The 14,431-nt window shown below is 41.5% G+C and overlaps 1 pseudogene; it reads left to right on the top strand.

The window, feature by feature from the left end:
* The first annotated feature begins 6,885 nt into the window (after window positions 1-6,885).
* On the top strand, window positions 6,886-7,489 carry LOC105716914 (small ribosomal subunit protein uS7-like; annotated as a pseudogene).
* The last annotated feature ends 6,942 nt before the right edge of the window (window positions 7,490-14,431 follow it).

Here is a 14,431-nt window from a genome sequence, read left to right as displayed (position 1 = left end):
GGCTTCTGGTTTTCCAGTGATTACAAACTCCAACCTCCTGTACCCCAGCCCTCATGGTTATAATCATTGCTCAAAGTAGCTGGTTGACAAACCCATATGTGTATCATTGGACTGGGCCCTTGCTTTTAAAATTAAGTGTTTCCAAAACTCATGCTGAACTTTGACCTCCAATGTGTGGCCTAGTGGGAGGTGGGAGGTGTTTGGGTCACCAGGGAAGATCTTTTTTTTTTTTTTTTTTTTGAGACGGAGTTTCACTCTTGTCACCCAGGCTGGAGTGCAATGGTGTGATCTTGGCTCACTGCAACCTCTGCCTCTTGGGTTCAAGCAATTCTCCTGCCCCAGCCTTCTGAGAAGCTGGGATTACAGACAACCACCACCACGCCTAGCTAACTTTTGTATTTTTAGTAGAGACAGGGTTTCTCCATGTTGGCCAGACTGGTCTCGAACTCCTGGCCTCAGGTGATCCCCTTTGGGATTATAGGCATGAGCTATCACGCCCGGCCGTGAAGATCTTTTATAAATAATTTGGTGGTGTTCTCTTGATAGTGAGTGAGTTTTCACTCCAATGAGATTCCATTAGTTCTCATGGAAATGAATTCATTCCTAGGAGTATGGGTTGTGACAATGCCAGGATATTCCTTTAGTTTTATCTCTTTGCATGAGTCCACCTCCCCTTTGACTTTCCCTAAGATGTTCTGACCTACAATGCAGCCCTCACCAGAAGCTGAGCAGATGCTGGCACCATGCTTGTACTTTCCAGGAGCCTGCAGAACCTTAAGCTAAATAAACATCTGGGAAAAAAAAGGTGTTTGAACAACTTTAAAGAAAGGTGAAACCCAAGATCAATCTCTACTGCTCCAGAGCTATGTTTGCTGCAGAGACGATAGGGGATGTGGTGGGGGTGAAGATACGATATCTTGAATCTTCGGGAGATTTCTTCAGCATCTCTGAGGGACTTAGTAGTAACTGGAGTGTTGCATTTCATCCTGGAAGCCTCCTGAAGATTCCAATGGCTGGTAAATAAAACCAAGTTCATTTTTTAAACATCATTCTTCAACTCTATCCACCCTCATTATGTGTCTTCTGGGCGCAAAGCATTGTCTGCCGAATAAAGGTCTGCAAACATATTTGTTCTCATATTTTTTGGTAGTCTCTTTCTTTACTGCTATTTCTTATGAACAGACCAGAACAGATAAATGGGATGATTTCTAGGATATCCTAGAAATATCCTAGAAATCATCCCAGCTCAACTTTCTGCTCAGCATGTGACTCTGAGAACATTCGATGGAACTTGCCTAAGCCTCGTGGAAGAGGTGGTATTTGGTCTAGTTCACAGGAAGCTTTTCAGCTGAATCGTAGAGTAAGTAAAGCAAGCATTTTTCCCTGGAAAAGCCAAGATTTTCCAAACCCAGATATGTATATGAGAGTACTTTTATCTGTAGTTCTAATAACATTATCTTTCACCCATCAAATCCCAGAATAGTGGATTTTTTCCTCAAATACTTGCACATCTAAATGCTAAGTGTATGCAATAATTCTTAAATATGAATCTAACATTGATATGCATTTATCAAAGACCTGGAAGATGGTTCACTGGAAAATATGAACCTTAAAGTTTAAATTCACATCATTTACTCAGTTGGCAAACAGAACTCAGCATTAAAAGTGACGAAATCAAGGATTCTGGATATGCCAGAGCCCAGAAGTGTCTTTTAAGCAGAACTTAGTGAGATAGGAAGGTGCCTACCTTACCTAATCCTACTATTTTGCCAAGACAAGGATCTCCTTGGAAAACTAGGAGAAAGTTTCACATGACATCTGGGTAATCTTCCTGCAGGAGTTCATTCTTTGGCCGTGTTCTTTGCTTTCGTAAGCTCATTGTGCAATCCCATAATTCAGGAGAGGTGGCTGTTGGAGAAATGTCACGGGGCCTTACTAAGTGTGTGTCAGGGGGAGTTCTACTTAGTGTACCCAGCCCAAATTCCAGGAAGGAAAGATGCCTTTAGTGAAAGGAATTCCTTTAACATGTAAGCCTAGACTTCAGATTCAGGAAAAAAAAAATGAAAGAGTGTGGACTAGAGGCTACTGCAGGGAATGCTGTACGATCACTCTTGTTCTGACTGTGTGAACATGTGTGTTGTGTGTGTGTGTGTGTGTGTGAGAGAGAGAGAGAAAGAGAGAGAGAGAGAGAGAGAGAGAATGAGACTCCTTGGTGTGAGGACAGAGAAGCAGAGAGAAAGAGATGTCCTTGAAAGGTGTATTCTATGTGTATGTATGGAGCACCTCACTTTCCTTCCTACTTTCTCCACTCTTACTTACCCCCATCTTCACTTCTAAGCCTAACCCAGACAATCATTTAGAAAATCAATTCCTGAGTCACTTTGGAAAGCAATCCTTTGGGGAATCCTTAATGCAATCTGTGGCTCAGACCAATTAGTCCATTATCCCTGGAATCATGGCTGATTTAGAACACTTTGTTAGTTTTTTTGACTCACATTTTTCAGAGTAGCTCTTGAATGGGTAATAATACTCAAGGCCCGGGGACAGAAGCTCAGGCCTATGGGGCTGTCTGGGCACAAAGGTAGTCAAGGGATTTTTCATCTCCTTTATCCATCAGGGTCCAGAAGCCAGCCTCCTCTGTATCTAAAACAACCAGCGTCTGTCCCAGGATATTCTTCATTGGTATACCACTCCCAGTGAACTGTGGGCCCCACATGCATCTCCCCCAAAACAAGTAGGTTTATTTAAATTGAATGTGGTAAATAAGCATGGAGGAGAGCCTTGGAGACCAAAGAAGGTGAGGGGCTCTAATGAAGGAGTCTCATAGAACGAGAATAGGGAGGATTTAAAGGAAGGAGACCGTGCCATATCTAAGCAGCCGGCCTCAACTGAGCCACTAATTTTAATGCATTCATGAGTACATTGATCTTTTCAAACCCCTCTAAGTAAAGGCTCCAGCTTCTTTGTCCTTCCCTGCTCCCCTCCACCCCCTCCATCCACCAACCACCTGGTCTCTGGTCTCCTCTACTGGGTGGGAACTCCCAGAGTGCAGGGTTAGGGCAATCACCCCATTAGCAATACCCTGGGGACAGTCTGGTTCACTGCCCTTTCAGAAAGATTTGCCTAACAGAAAGGGAGGGGTTAGAGGAAGAGCTAGAGAAAGGTATAGAAAGAGATTAAGGACACAGGAAGGGGAGGGGTTGCCATATGGCATAAAGGAGGCATGATTAAAAAGATTAGCTGCTCTTCAATCAGAAAGACTTGTGTGTGGGGCGGGGAACATGTTAGAAACCTAAAGAATCTCAAAGACTCTCATGAAGTGAACAATGAGTTACAAAAGAAAAAAAGAAAGAATTTCTTTTAAGTTTATGAAGTGATTTTAAGCCAAATCAAGGGAAGCCTGATTTTATGCAGTGGAGAGAATCCATTACCATGAGAAACAGCACAAGCTGGCAATGTAAGTCACATTCCCAAAAAGGCACAGAAAAATTTGCTATTAATAAACTCACTGCCGGGCGTGGTAGCTCACGCCTGTAATCTCAGCACTTTGGGAGGCCCAGGCGGGCAGATCATGAGGTCAAGAGATCGAGACCCCTCTGGCCAGCATGGTGAAACCCCATCTCTACTAAAAAGACAAAAAGTTAGCCAGGCATGTTGGCACGCACCTGTAGTCCCAGCTACTCAGGAGGCTAACGTAGAAGAATCGCTTAAAAACCCAGGAGGCAGAGATTGCAGTGAGCCGAGATCGCGCCATTGCACTTCAGCCTGGTGACAGAGCAAGACTCCGTCTCAAAAAAATAAATAAATAAATAAAATAAACTCACATTGGAGTATTAAAGGAATGGTACCTGACATTCAAGAGGCTAGTTCATCCCTTGGAGGCCCTGTGAAAGATAAACCCCTGAACTGAAGAAGGGGGCTGACCTAGCTTTTTCCATTTTTAGGTTCTCGGGCAATATAGGGAAGAGCTGCTCGCATTTCCAATACCCTTGGTCTTTAAATTTTCCACCTAGAGAAGAATCAATCTACTAAAAATGACATTTTCTAGATGTCTTCTAAAGATTTTGCAAATCAGATTTCTACAATCTACCACGTTATAAATAATTTTGAATTTGGAAGCATAAACAACAGTTACACAAGTATCCTAGTCTAGGTTGTAAATGTAATTAGACCTAAGGATCAGAATAAAAGTGGAAACCTACGATACACTTCAATTTTGCTAAAGTGAAGGGAAGTATTGAGGCAATTACAGGTACCCTGGAAAACTCCACAGGCACTCGAGAGCAAGGCTGACTCGGAAGGAAGACGAGCTGCTTTCTTCAGGGTCGCTTTTAGAGGTGTCAAGGCAATAAGTAGCAAACAGAAAGACAGAGTGACTTATTCTCACCTTGTAACAAAGCACACACACACACACACACACACAGAGAGAGAGAGAGAGAGAGAGAGAGAGAGGAGAGAGGCAATGCCTAGCATGTGAGAGTGATCAGATGCTCACTGAAGCTGAATTCTACCTTGTCACAGGTAATTCCAGAAACATGTCAGCCAGTCAAGAATCACCAGATGGCATTCAAAATTCAGAATGGCCCCACACAGAGGCAAGATGTTTATGATACTCTTTTGGGGTTGACTGCACTACAGCAACTTTTAGATGTAATAGAATAATTTAAATATTTTTCTGGGGACTGCTTTTAGAATGGATAGGACATTTTTTAATCACTTGAAGTTGCTGCCAAGGGAGACATTAAAAATGGATGGATTGTTTTGAGTGATTTTAAGGGACTGGCTAAGGACCTGTTGAAAGCATAACTTTACTTTGCTCTTCAGATTCGTTGCCAAGGGCAATGCCATTACTTTTGCTGGGGGCAAAACCAGTCAGCTTCAGTAACTGAGGCCAAGCAAGCTGTTAGCAGCAATGCCGGAACATTGTTTCTGAGAAAATATAATTTATATTAAGAATTCCAGGAAGCCAAGAGGTTTCTGGGTAATGTATAAATCACAGAAACATTTTTTACACTTTTCAGACCAAATGTGGCCTCTCCAGTGATGTAATAAATTCAAGAGGTCATTGCTGTCTTACTTCAAGCTGCCTTGAAGACCTAATTGTCCATTTAAAGACATAATGCTCTATTTATCAGAAATACTCGGAAGTCCTTAAGGAATGACCAGGAGGAGGGGACCCTCATCCTTGGATTAGAGCTATTAAAGAGCTGCCTTCTTGTGATCCAGGCACTTTCTCCTTCCAGGAGGGAGTCCTTGCTCTTCATAAATGCCCCCTGGGATTTTTTTTTTTTTTTTTTTTTGAGAAAGAGTCTTGCTCTTGTCACTCAGGCTGGAGTGCAATGGCACAACAATCTCTGCTTACTGCAACCTCTGCCTTCCAAGTTCAAGTGATTCTCCTGCCTCAGCCTCCTGAGTAGCTGGGATTGCAAGTGCCCACCACCACGCCTGGCTAATTTTTGTAGTTTTAGTATAGATGGTGTACACCATGTTGGCCAGGCTGGTCTCAAACTCCTGACTTCAGGTGATCTACCCACCTTGGCCTCCCAAAGTGCTGAGATAATAGGCATGAGCCACCGTGCCTGGCCTGCCCCCTGGGACTTTTGAAGCCAGCCTTCTTCCCAGCACCTTGTATTACCAGGAGCTCTATATTTACTAGAAAATGCATTTTTATTAACTTTAGGTCTTCTTGTCTGTTCCTGAAGCCATCTTTGTCCCCATCAGTAACATGGATCCTTAAGCCAAAAAAAATTACTATTTTGTACATGTTAGTTGTGCAAAAATAAGCAAACACAAAAAAGCATAAAGAGGAAAATGTTAAGTAACTATACATTCACCACTACAAGATTATCTCCATGTGACACACAATGGTTTTAATTTTGCCAAAATTCCAACTTTGCCTTTTCATGCTTTCTTCCTCTCTGGGGTGGCAATTGCACTCCAGCCTAAGTGACAGAGTGAGACTCTATCTCAAAAAAGAAAGAGAAAAGCAGAAATCGAACCACTGTTGTTCTCTGAGGCCTCTCTCTAGTGGTAAGCTGGAACCAGCTCATGCACCATGACTTTTGGAATCAATCTCTCATTTTGGACATTAGGTTATTTCCAGTTTTTCACTATGTTAAACAATGAGGTAAAGAAAATACTTACTGGGGGTTGGTTGTAAATAGTACAAAAAAAAAAAAAAAGAAGAGAACACACTTGTACAGAAATGTTGTGTTTGATGAAGTAAGCCCTCAATAAATGTTGGCTATTATTACAATTATGATAATAAGGAGGAGGATTTTTAAGTGAGGTTCCCAGGCTCAGGTGAGGGCATGGATGATACTTATCATCTCTTTCCCCCTACCTTTCTCATCAACATTCTTAATTCTGGCAGTCAGAATTATAGCCCTCAGGCAGCAAATTGGAAGCTTCCTCTCTGGGAAATTTGATTGGCTTAAGAGAAAAGACCGACAGATACTAATAATTGTAGGGTCTACCAATGAAATGGCCAGGTTCACCTAAGGACATAAGACTAATCAGTCAATAATTGCCCCCTGCATCTCCCCACATGAAGATTTTCAGTTTCCACACTCCTAAATACAAATGAATAGTTAAGGATAGTCAAGCACTGGAGAAAAGTCTTTAACAGAATAAAAGAATATGAAACAAACATTGAGAAAAGGAACTTGGAAGAAATAGAAATAATGTAGAGAGGAGAAGAAGCCATAAAAATCCCTATAATTAACATTTTCAGAGAGATACATAGATACATCATGTCCATGAAACATGGATGTTAGAAATGAAAATAAACATTGTAAGAATAAGAATGAGTTCTTGTTTCTGTCTGTGTCAGGGTGGTGCATGGTCCACACTAAGAGACAGAGATGCTCAGGTTGTGCCCTCAAGATGATCAAGTGGGAGACAGCAGCACCAGTGGTGGCAGAAACCCCTGACATCAAGTTCTTTGGGATGTGGAGCACTGATGCACAGGTCAATGATATTTCCTTTCAGGATTACATTACAGTGAAGGAGAAGTATACCAAGTACCTGCCTCACAGCACAGGGCTTTATGCCACCAAGCATGTCCATAAAGTGCCATGCCTCATCATGGAGCACTTCACCAACTCAATGATGATGCGTGGCCATAACAGCAAGAAGCTCACGACTGCATTGTCAAGCATGCCTTCAAGATCATCCACCTGCTCACAGGCAACAACCCTCTGCAGGTTCTGGTGAATGCCATAATTAACAGTAGCCCTGGGAAGATTCCACATACATCAAGCAAGCTAAGACTATGAGACGGCAGGCTATGGACATGTCCCCACTGTGCCATGTAAATCAAGCCATCTGGCTGCTGTACACAGGTGCCAGTGAGGCTGCCTTCTAGAATATCAAGACCATCACTGAGTGGCTGGCCAATAAGCTCATCAACACTGCCAAGGGCTCATCCAACTCCTATGCCATCAAGAAGAAGAACAAGCTGGAGCTCATGGCCAAGTCCAGCTGCTGATTTCCTGGCTGTGGCCCAATAAAACCTGTCTGCCTTTTAGGGTGGTCACACCAAAAAAAAAAAGGAAAGAAAAAAGAAAACAAAAGAAAAGAAAAAAAATGAGCTTCTAAAAACTCAAACTATTTGAATAGAAATTTTTTAAAATTAGAAGTTTATTTATTATGTATCTCTGGATATATTTTAAATTAATCTCTAAGAATGTAAAACAAAAGTGCAAACAGATGGGGAAAAGAAAAAAAAATAGGAGAATTAGAGAACCAATATTTGTTAGGAATGCCCAGAGAGAGAACAGAAAAATAGAGGGGAAGAAATAATTAAAGACATGATAAAAGAAGATTTCTCTCCAAACTGAAGGAAATGAGTTTACAGACTAAAGGGCCAACTAAGTATCTAGTACAATGAAGTACAACGACTATATGACACATAGAGACACATTATTGTGAAATTTCAGAATGCTGGGGATAAGGTCTCCAAAAATTTACCTCTCACTGTTTCTCAGGAAGCCACTGGAACATGTGCTCTACCAAGACAAGGGAGTAGCCAAAGGAAGATATGGGGTTCAGGAAGCAGAAGGTTCAACACAAGAAATTGATAAAGAAAATTCCCAGAATGGAGGTGAAAGGGAAGCCCAGGAAGACAGCTGTGCTGAGGGTTAGAGATAGGTAGATGGTAGGGTCTGTAAAGATAAATTCAGGAAAAATATGGAACCAACAAATTACCTGGCATGTTGACCATATTGAGAAGCATTTTAGAGTACTTTTAGAAAGTCTGGGGTTGGGTTAGTACTAACAGGCACACAAAACTAAGATAGTGAAAAAGGAAATCATCAATTCTAAGAAAAACTAGAGAACTGTGTGTATGTAAGGGAGGGATAGGGTTAGAAAGAAGCTAAATCATCATATCCCATACAGGAAGTGAATTTTTAAAAAACCACTTAAAATTTACATATCAGCAAATGGCAACATAAGCTACAATTCCAGAATTTAGGGTTGCATACCAGAGCAAAACCATAAACCAACCAAGAGACATGAGAATGGTTGCCTCTTAGAAGTGGGACACAGGGATTGGGAGGGTGGAGGTAGTTGTTGTTGTTTTTTTTTTTTTTCAACATAGGACTTTGGCGTACTATCTGTTCAGCTATATGCATTTATTACGTTAGTAAGAGTAGTAACTGCTGAATAGTGTTTTGTGGAGTTTAAATAATATAATTCAAATAAAGCTCTTAGCACACTATTTGAAGCATATAAATGTCATTTATTTATTTAGATAGAATCTTATTCTGTTGCCCAGGGTGGAGTGCAGTGGCGTGAACATGCTCACTGCAGCCTCTCTATCTCCTGGGCTCAAGTGATCCTCCCACATCAGTCTCCTGAGTAGCTGAGAATATAGGGCACAACACCATGCCTAGCTTTTTTTGTTGTTGTTTTTTAACCTTTTGTAGAAATAGGATCTCACCATGTTGCCCAGGCTGGTCTTGAGCTCCTGGGCTCAAGCAAACCTCCTGCCTTGGCCTCCCAAAGTGCTGGGATTACAGGTAGGAGCCACCATGCCCAGTCAAATGTCACTATTTAAACTCCCTGTTATACAGTATGTACTAAAAAAGTCTAAAGTGGAAAATAGTTATGATATTAGCTATAGAAAGCTATGTTTATTTAATCAGGAATGTCAACCAGCTCTAGTTTTGGAAATCATGTAAAATGCTTTCAGGCATTTTAGATCATTAGCGCTACCTCCTATCTTCTATTCACACACAAAAATTGAGAGCTTTACTATCACTTCCTTTATTCTTCTAAGTCAAGAAAGACATTTGTGCCTTTGTCCTTCTAACATTTAGCCCAGAAGTGAAATGGACTATAACACAACATGACCTGGTTTTCTTTTGTAAAGCACATGAAACCTTGATGTCTCAGACTAGATGGAGTTTTCTCCAGCTTTGCAAAGGTGCTGAAACTTCTATTTGCAAGGCTGAAGACACTGGCTTTCCGTGATAGCTGAGCAACCAAAACTTTGAACTCTGAGGTTAAGGAAATGAAATCTGAACAAACAGCTTAAGGATGTCTTATGGTCTTCTCCACATCTAGAAGTGTACCTGGGGAGTTGTTTTTCCCCAAAATTTCCCACATCCAAAAATTTAAAATTCTGCTTTATTTATTTATTTGGGTTTTTTCTTTCCTTCCATTTAATTGCAAACTAGAACCATGCATTGAGATAGTTTGATTTTGATTAAAGGCCTAGTCACACACAATTTGGATAACATTTCTTATTCTCCAACTGAGTCAAAAATGTATAGAATAAACAGAGCATATAGGTGGTGTGGTTTCCATTAGAAGTCTAGACTGTGGTGTCAGATGGTCCTGGGTTTGAGTCTCAATTCTACCACTTCCTGTCACCTTAAGCAAGTTACTTAACTTCTATGTCTCAGTGTTCTCATCTGGTAAATGGAGATAGTAATAGCATCCATTCTCTAAAATTCTTGAGATAAAATGAGATATGGCATGATAGTCATTTCTCACAGTGCTTGGTGCATAGTAAGCACCAGAAAATTGATAAGCAGTTTTCCTTATTCCTCTTATCTCTCTAGGAAATGAAACCAATCCTTTCTATTTGAGGTATGGCAATTAAAAGGTACCCAGTCATTGGATAAAGAAAATGTGGTATGTATACGCCATGGAATATTATACAGCCATAAAAAAGAATTAAACCATGTCCTTTGCAGCAACATGGATGCAACTAGAGGCCATTATCCTTAGCAAATTAAGGCAGGAACATAAAACCAAATACTGCCATGTTTCACTTATAAATGGGAGCTAAACATTGGGTACACATGGATATAAAGATGGCAACATTAGACACTGGGATCTACTAGAGGAGGAAGAGAGAGAGGATGGGGGGCAGGAGCTGAAAAACTGCCTGTTGGGTACTATGCTCATTACCTGGGTGACAAGATCATTCATACCCCAAACCTTATTATCATACCATAAACCCATGTAACAAATATATACTCTCAAAATCTAAAATAAATGTTTAAATTGCAAAAAAAGAGGTTACTCAATTAAGCCTTAGATATATCATCCAAACCAGAAAAGCACAAAAATTGGAGGCAACCCAAATTATCAAAATTAATACTTTTCATTTCTTCAACCTGGTAAAAGGAAAGCTATCTTTAAAAATTCAACTATGGTGAGGGAAGATCCAAGATGGCCAGTTAGGAGCAGCTCAGGATTGCAGCTCCCAGTGAAAGTGCAGAGGGTGAGTGGACGCCGCATTTCCAGATGGATTTTCATTGCCCACAGACCAGGAGAATACCAGGCGGAGGAGCCCCACAGGTCGCCAGTGCGGCTGTTTTGGCCCGTGTGGCTGTTTTGGCCCACACGGCTGTTTTGCCGGCGCCCCGGCACAGTGGTTCTCCGTACAAAACACACTGGTCTGGATCTGGCGAATGGAGGTCCGGGAAGCCACAGTCACCCATTCATCTGATTTAAAAAGGGGACTGAAACAGGGAGCCAGGCCAGGAGATCCCCGGGCAAAAAAAAAAAAGCGCCACGAATCTCAGTGCCGCTGTTTCAGCCAGCTCAGTGGGTCACCGCACAGGAAAGCACACAGATCCCGGTGCCTTTTCAGCAGGCAAGAGAGTCTACCATTCAACTAAAAGAAAAAAAAAGCCTCTGAGGCAGGGAGCCAGGTGATCAGGCTCAGCTGGTCCCACCCGCACAAAAAAAAAAAAAAAAAAAAAACAGGAATTGGAAACGCTCTGGGTTGAGAGCTTCACAGCAAGCACAGCTGAACCTGGGATGGTCTAGCTCTGTGGGGGAGGGGCGTCCGCCATTACTGAGGTACTCCACCACTACGGAGGTAGTCCACCTTTGCTGAGGAAGCCCGCCGTTGCCAAGGCAACTCACCATTACAGAGAGAGTCCACCATTACAGAGGTGGGCTACCATTGTTGAGGCAGTTCTAACTACACCCATACAAACAGGACTGCAGGGAAGTTCACACAGCAGCTGGGCGAAGCCCACAGCAGCTCAGCAAAGCCTCTGCAGGCAGACAGTGACTAGGCTGCCTCCTTGCTGGGCAGGGCAGCCCTGAAAAAAAGGCAGCAGCATAACAGAAATTCCTAAATAAAGCCCTAACTCCCCAGGACAGAGCACCTGGGGAAAAAAAAGGGGTGTGTGAGTTCAGTGGCAGCAGACTTAAACGTACCTGTCCAGCAGCTCTGAATGAACAATGGAGCTCACAGCTCAGCACGTGAGCTCCTATAAAGGACAGACTGTCTCCTCAAGCAGCTCCCTGACTCCCGTATATCCAAAGAGTCACCTCATAAAGGAGAGATCAGACTGACATATGGCGGGCATTCTTCTGGGACAAAGATAGCAGCAGAAGAAACTGGTAGCAACCCTTACTGTTCTGCAGCTGCTGCAGGTGACCCCAGGCAAGTGGGGCCTGGAGTGAACCTCAGCAGTCTTACAGCAGAGGAGCCAGACTGTTAGAAGGAAAACTAAGAAACAGAAATAACTTCATCATCAGCAAACTAGACGTCCACTCAGAGACCCAATCTGAAAGTCAGCAACTACAAAGACCACAGGTGGATAAATCCACAAAGATGGGAAGAAATCAGCGCAAAAAGGATGAAAACACCCAAAACCAGAACACCTCTCCTCCTACAAGGGATCACAACTCCTCACCAGCAAGGGAACAAGACTGGATGGAGAATGAGTGTAATGAAATGACAGAATCAGACTTCAGAAGGTGGGTAATAAGAAACTTCTGTGAGCTAAAAGAACATGTTCTAACCCAATGCAAAGAAATGAAGAACACTGAAAAAAGATTTGACGAAATGCTAACAAGAATGGACAACTTAGAGAGGAATATAAATGAATTGATGGAGCTGAAAAACACAACACAAGAACTTTGCGAAGCATACACAAGTTTCAACAGCCGAATTGACCAAGCAGAAGAAAGGATATCAGAGGTTGAAGATCAACTCAATGAAATAAAACGAGAAGGCAAGATTAGAGAAAAAAGGGTAAAAAGGAATGAAAAAGTCAACAAGAAATATGGGACTATGTGAAAAGACCTAATCTACATTTGATAGGTGTACCTGAATGTGACGAAGAGAATGAATCCAAGCTGAAAAATACTCTTCAGGATATTATCCAGGAAAACTTCCCCAACCTAGCAAGGCAGGCCAATATTCAAGTACAGAAAATACAGAGAACACCACAAAGATATTCCTCAAGAAGAGCAACCCCAAGGCATATAATCGTCAGATTTACCAGGGATGAAATGAAGGAGAAAATGCTAAGGGCAGCCACAGAGAAAGGTTGGGTTATCCACAAAGGGAAGCCCATCAGACTCACAGCAGATCTCTCAGCAGAAACCCTGCAGGCCAGAAGAGAGTGGGGGCCAATATTCAACATCCTTAAAGAAAAGAACTTTCAATCCAGAATTTCATATCCAGCCAAACTAAGCTTCATAAGTGAAGGAACAATAAAATCCTTTGTGAACGAGCAAGTACTCAGAGATTTCATCACCACCAGACCTGCCTTACAAGAGCTCCTGAAAGAGGCACTACACACAGAAAGGAACAATCAGTACCAGCCACTCCAAAAACATACCAAATAGTAAAGAGCATCAACACAATGAAGAATCTGCATCAACTGACAGGCAAAACAGTCAGCTAGCATCATAATGGCAGGATCAAATTCACACATAACAATATTAACCTTAAATGTAAATGGACTAAATGCACCAATCAAAAGACACAGACTGGCAAATTGGATAAAAAGCCAAAACCCATCGGTCTGCTGTATCCAGGAAACCCATCTCACATGCAAGGATACACAAAGACTCAAAATAAAGGGATGGAGGAAGATTTACCAAGCAAATGGAGAGCAAAAAAAAGCAGGAGTTGCAATTCTCGTCTCTGATAAAATAGACTTTAAAGCAACAAAGATCAAAAGAGACAAAGAAGGACATTACATAATGGTAAAAGGATCAATGCAACAAGAAGAGCTAACGATCCTAAATATATACACACCCAATACAGGAGCACCCAGATACATAAGGCAAGTTCTTAATGACTTACAAAGAGACTTAGACTCCCACACAATAATAGTGTGAGACTTTAACACCCCATTGTCAATATTAGACATAGCAACCAGACAGAAAATTAACAAGGATATCCAGGACTTGAACTCAGACCTGGAACAAGTAAACCTAATAGACATTTACAGAACTCTCCACCCCAAATCCACAGAATATACATTCTTCTCAGCACCACATCACACCTACTCTAAAATTGACCACATAATTGGAAGTAAATCACTCCTCAGCAAATGCAAAAGAACGGAAATCATAACAAACAGTCTGTCAGACCACAATGCAATCAAGTTAGAACTCAGAATTCAGAAACTAACTCAGAACCGCACAGCATCATGGAAACTGAACAACTGGCTCTTGAATGTTGACTGGATAAACAATGAAATGAAGGCAGAAATAAAGATGTTCTTCGAAACCAACGAGAATGAAGACACCACATACCAGAATCTCTGGGACACATTTAAAGCAGTCTCTAGAGGAAAATATATAGCAATAAGTGCCCACTAGAGAAGCAAGGAGAGATCTAAAATTGACACCCTATCATCAAAATTGAAAGAGCTAGAGGAGCAAGTTCAAAAAAACTCAAAACCTAGCAGAAGACAAGAAATAACTAAGATCAGAGCAGAACTGAAGGAGATAGAGACACAAAAAACCCTTCAAAAAATCAATAAATCCAGGAGCTGGTTTTTCGAAAAGATCAACAAAATAGACCACTAGCCAGATTAATAAAAAAGAAAAGAGAGAGTAATCAAATAAATGCAATAAAAAATGATAAAGGGGATATAACCATAGATTCCACAGAAATTCAAACCATCATCAGAGATTACTACAAACAACTCTATGC

The sequence above is a fragment of the Aotus nancymaae genome, unplaced genomic scaffold, assembly GCF_030222135.1.
Source record: "Aotus nancymaae isolate 86718 unplaced genomic scaffold, 86718_ANA_hifiasm-v0.15.2.pri h1tg000004l, whole genome shotgun sequence".
In the NCBI taxonomy this organism is placed as follows: domain Eukaryota; kingdom Metazoa; phylum Chordata; class Mammalia; order Primates; family Aotidae; genus Aotus; species Aotus nancymaae.
The sequence above is the reverse complement of the archived record's forward strand: the minus strand, read 5'-3'. Positions and strand labels throughout refer to the sequence as shown.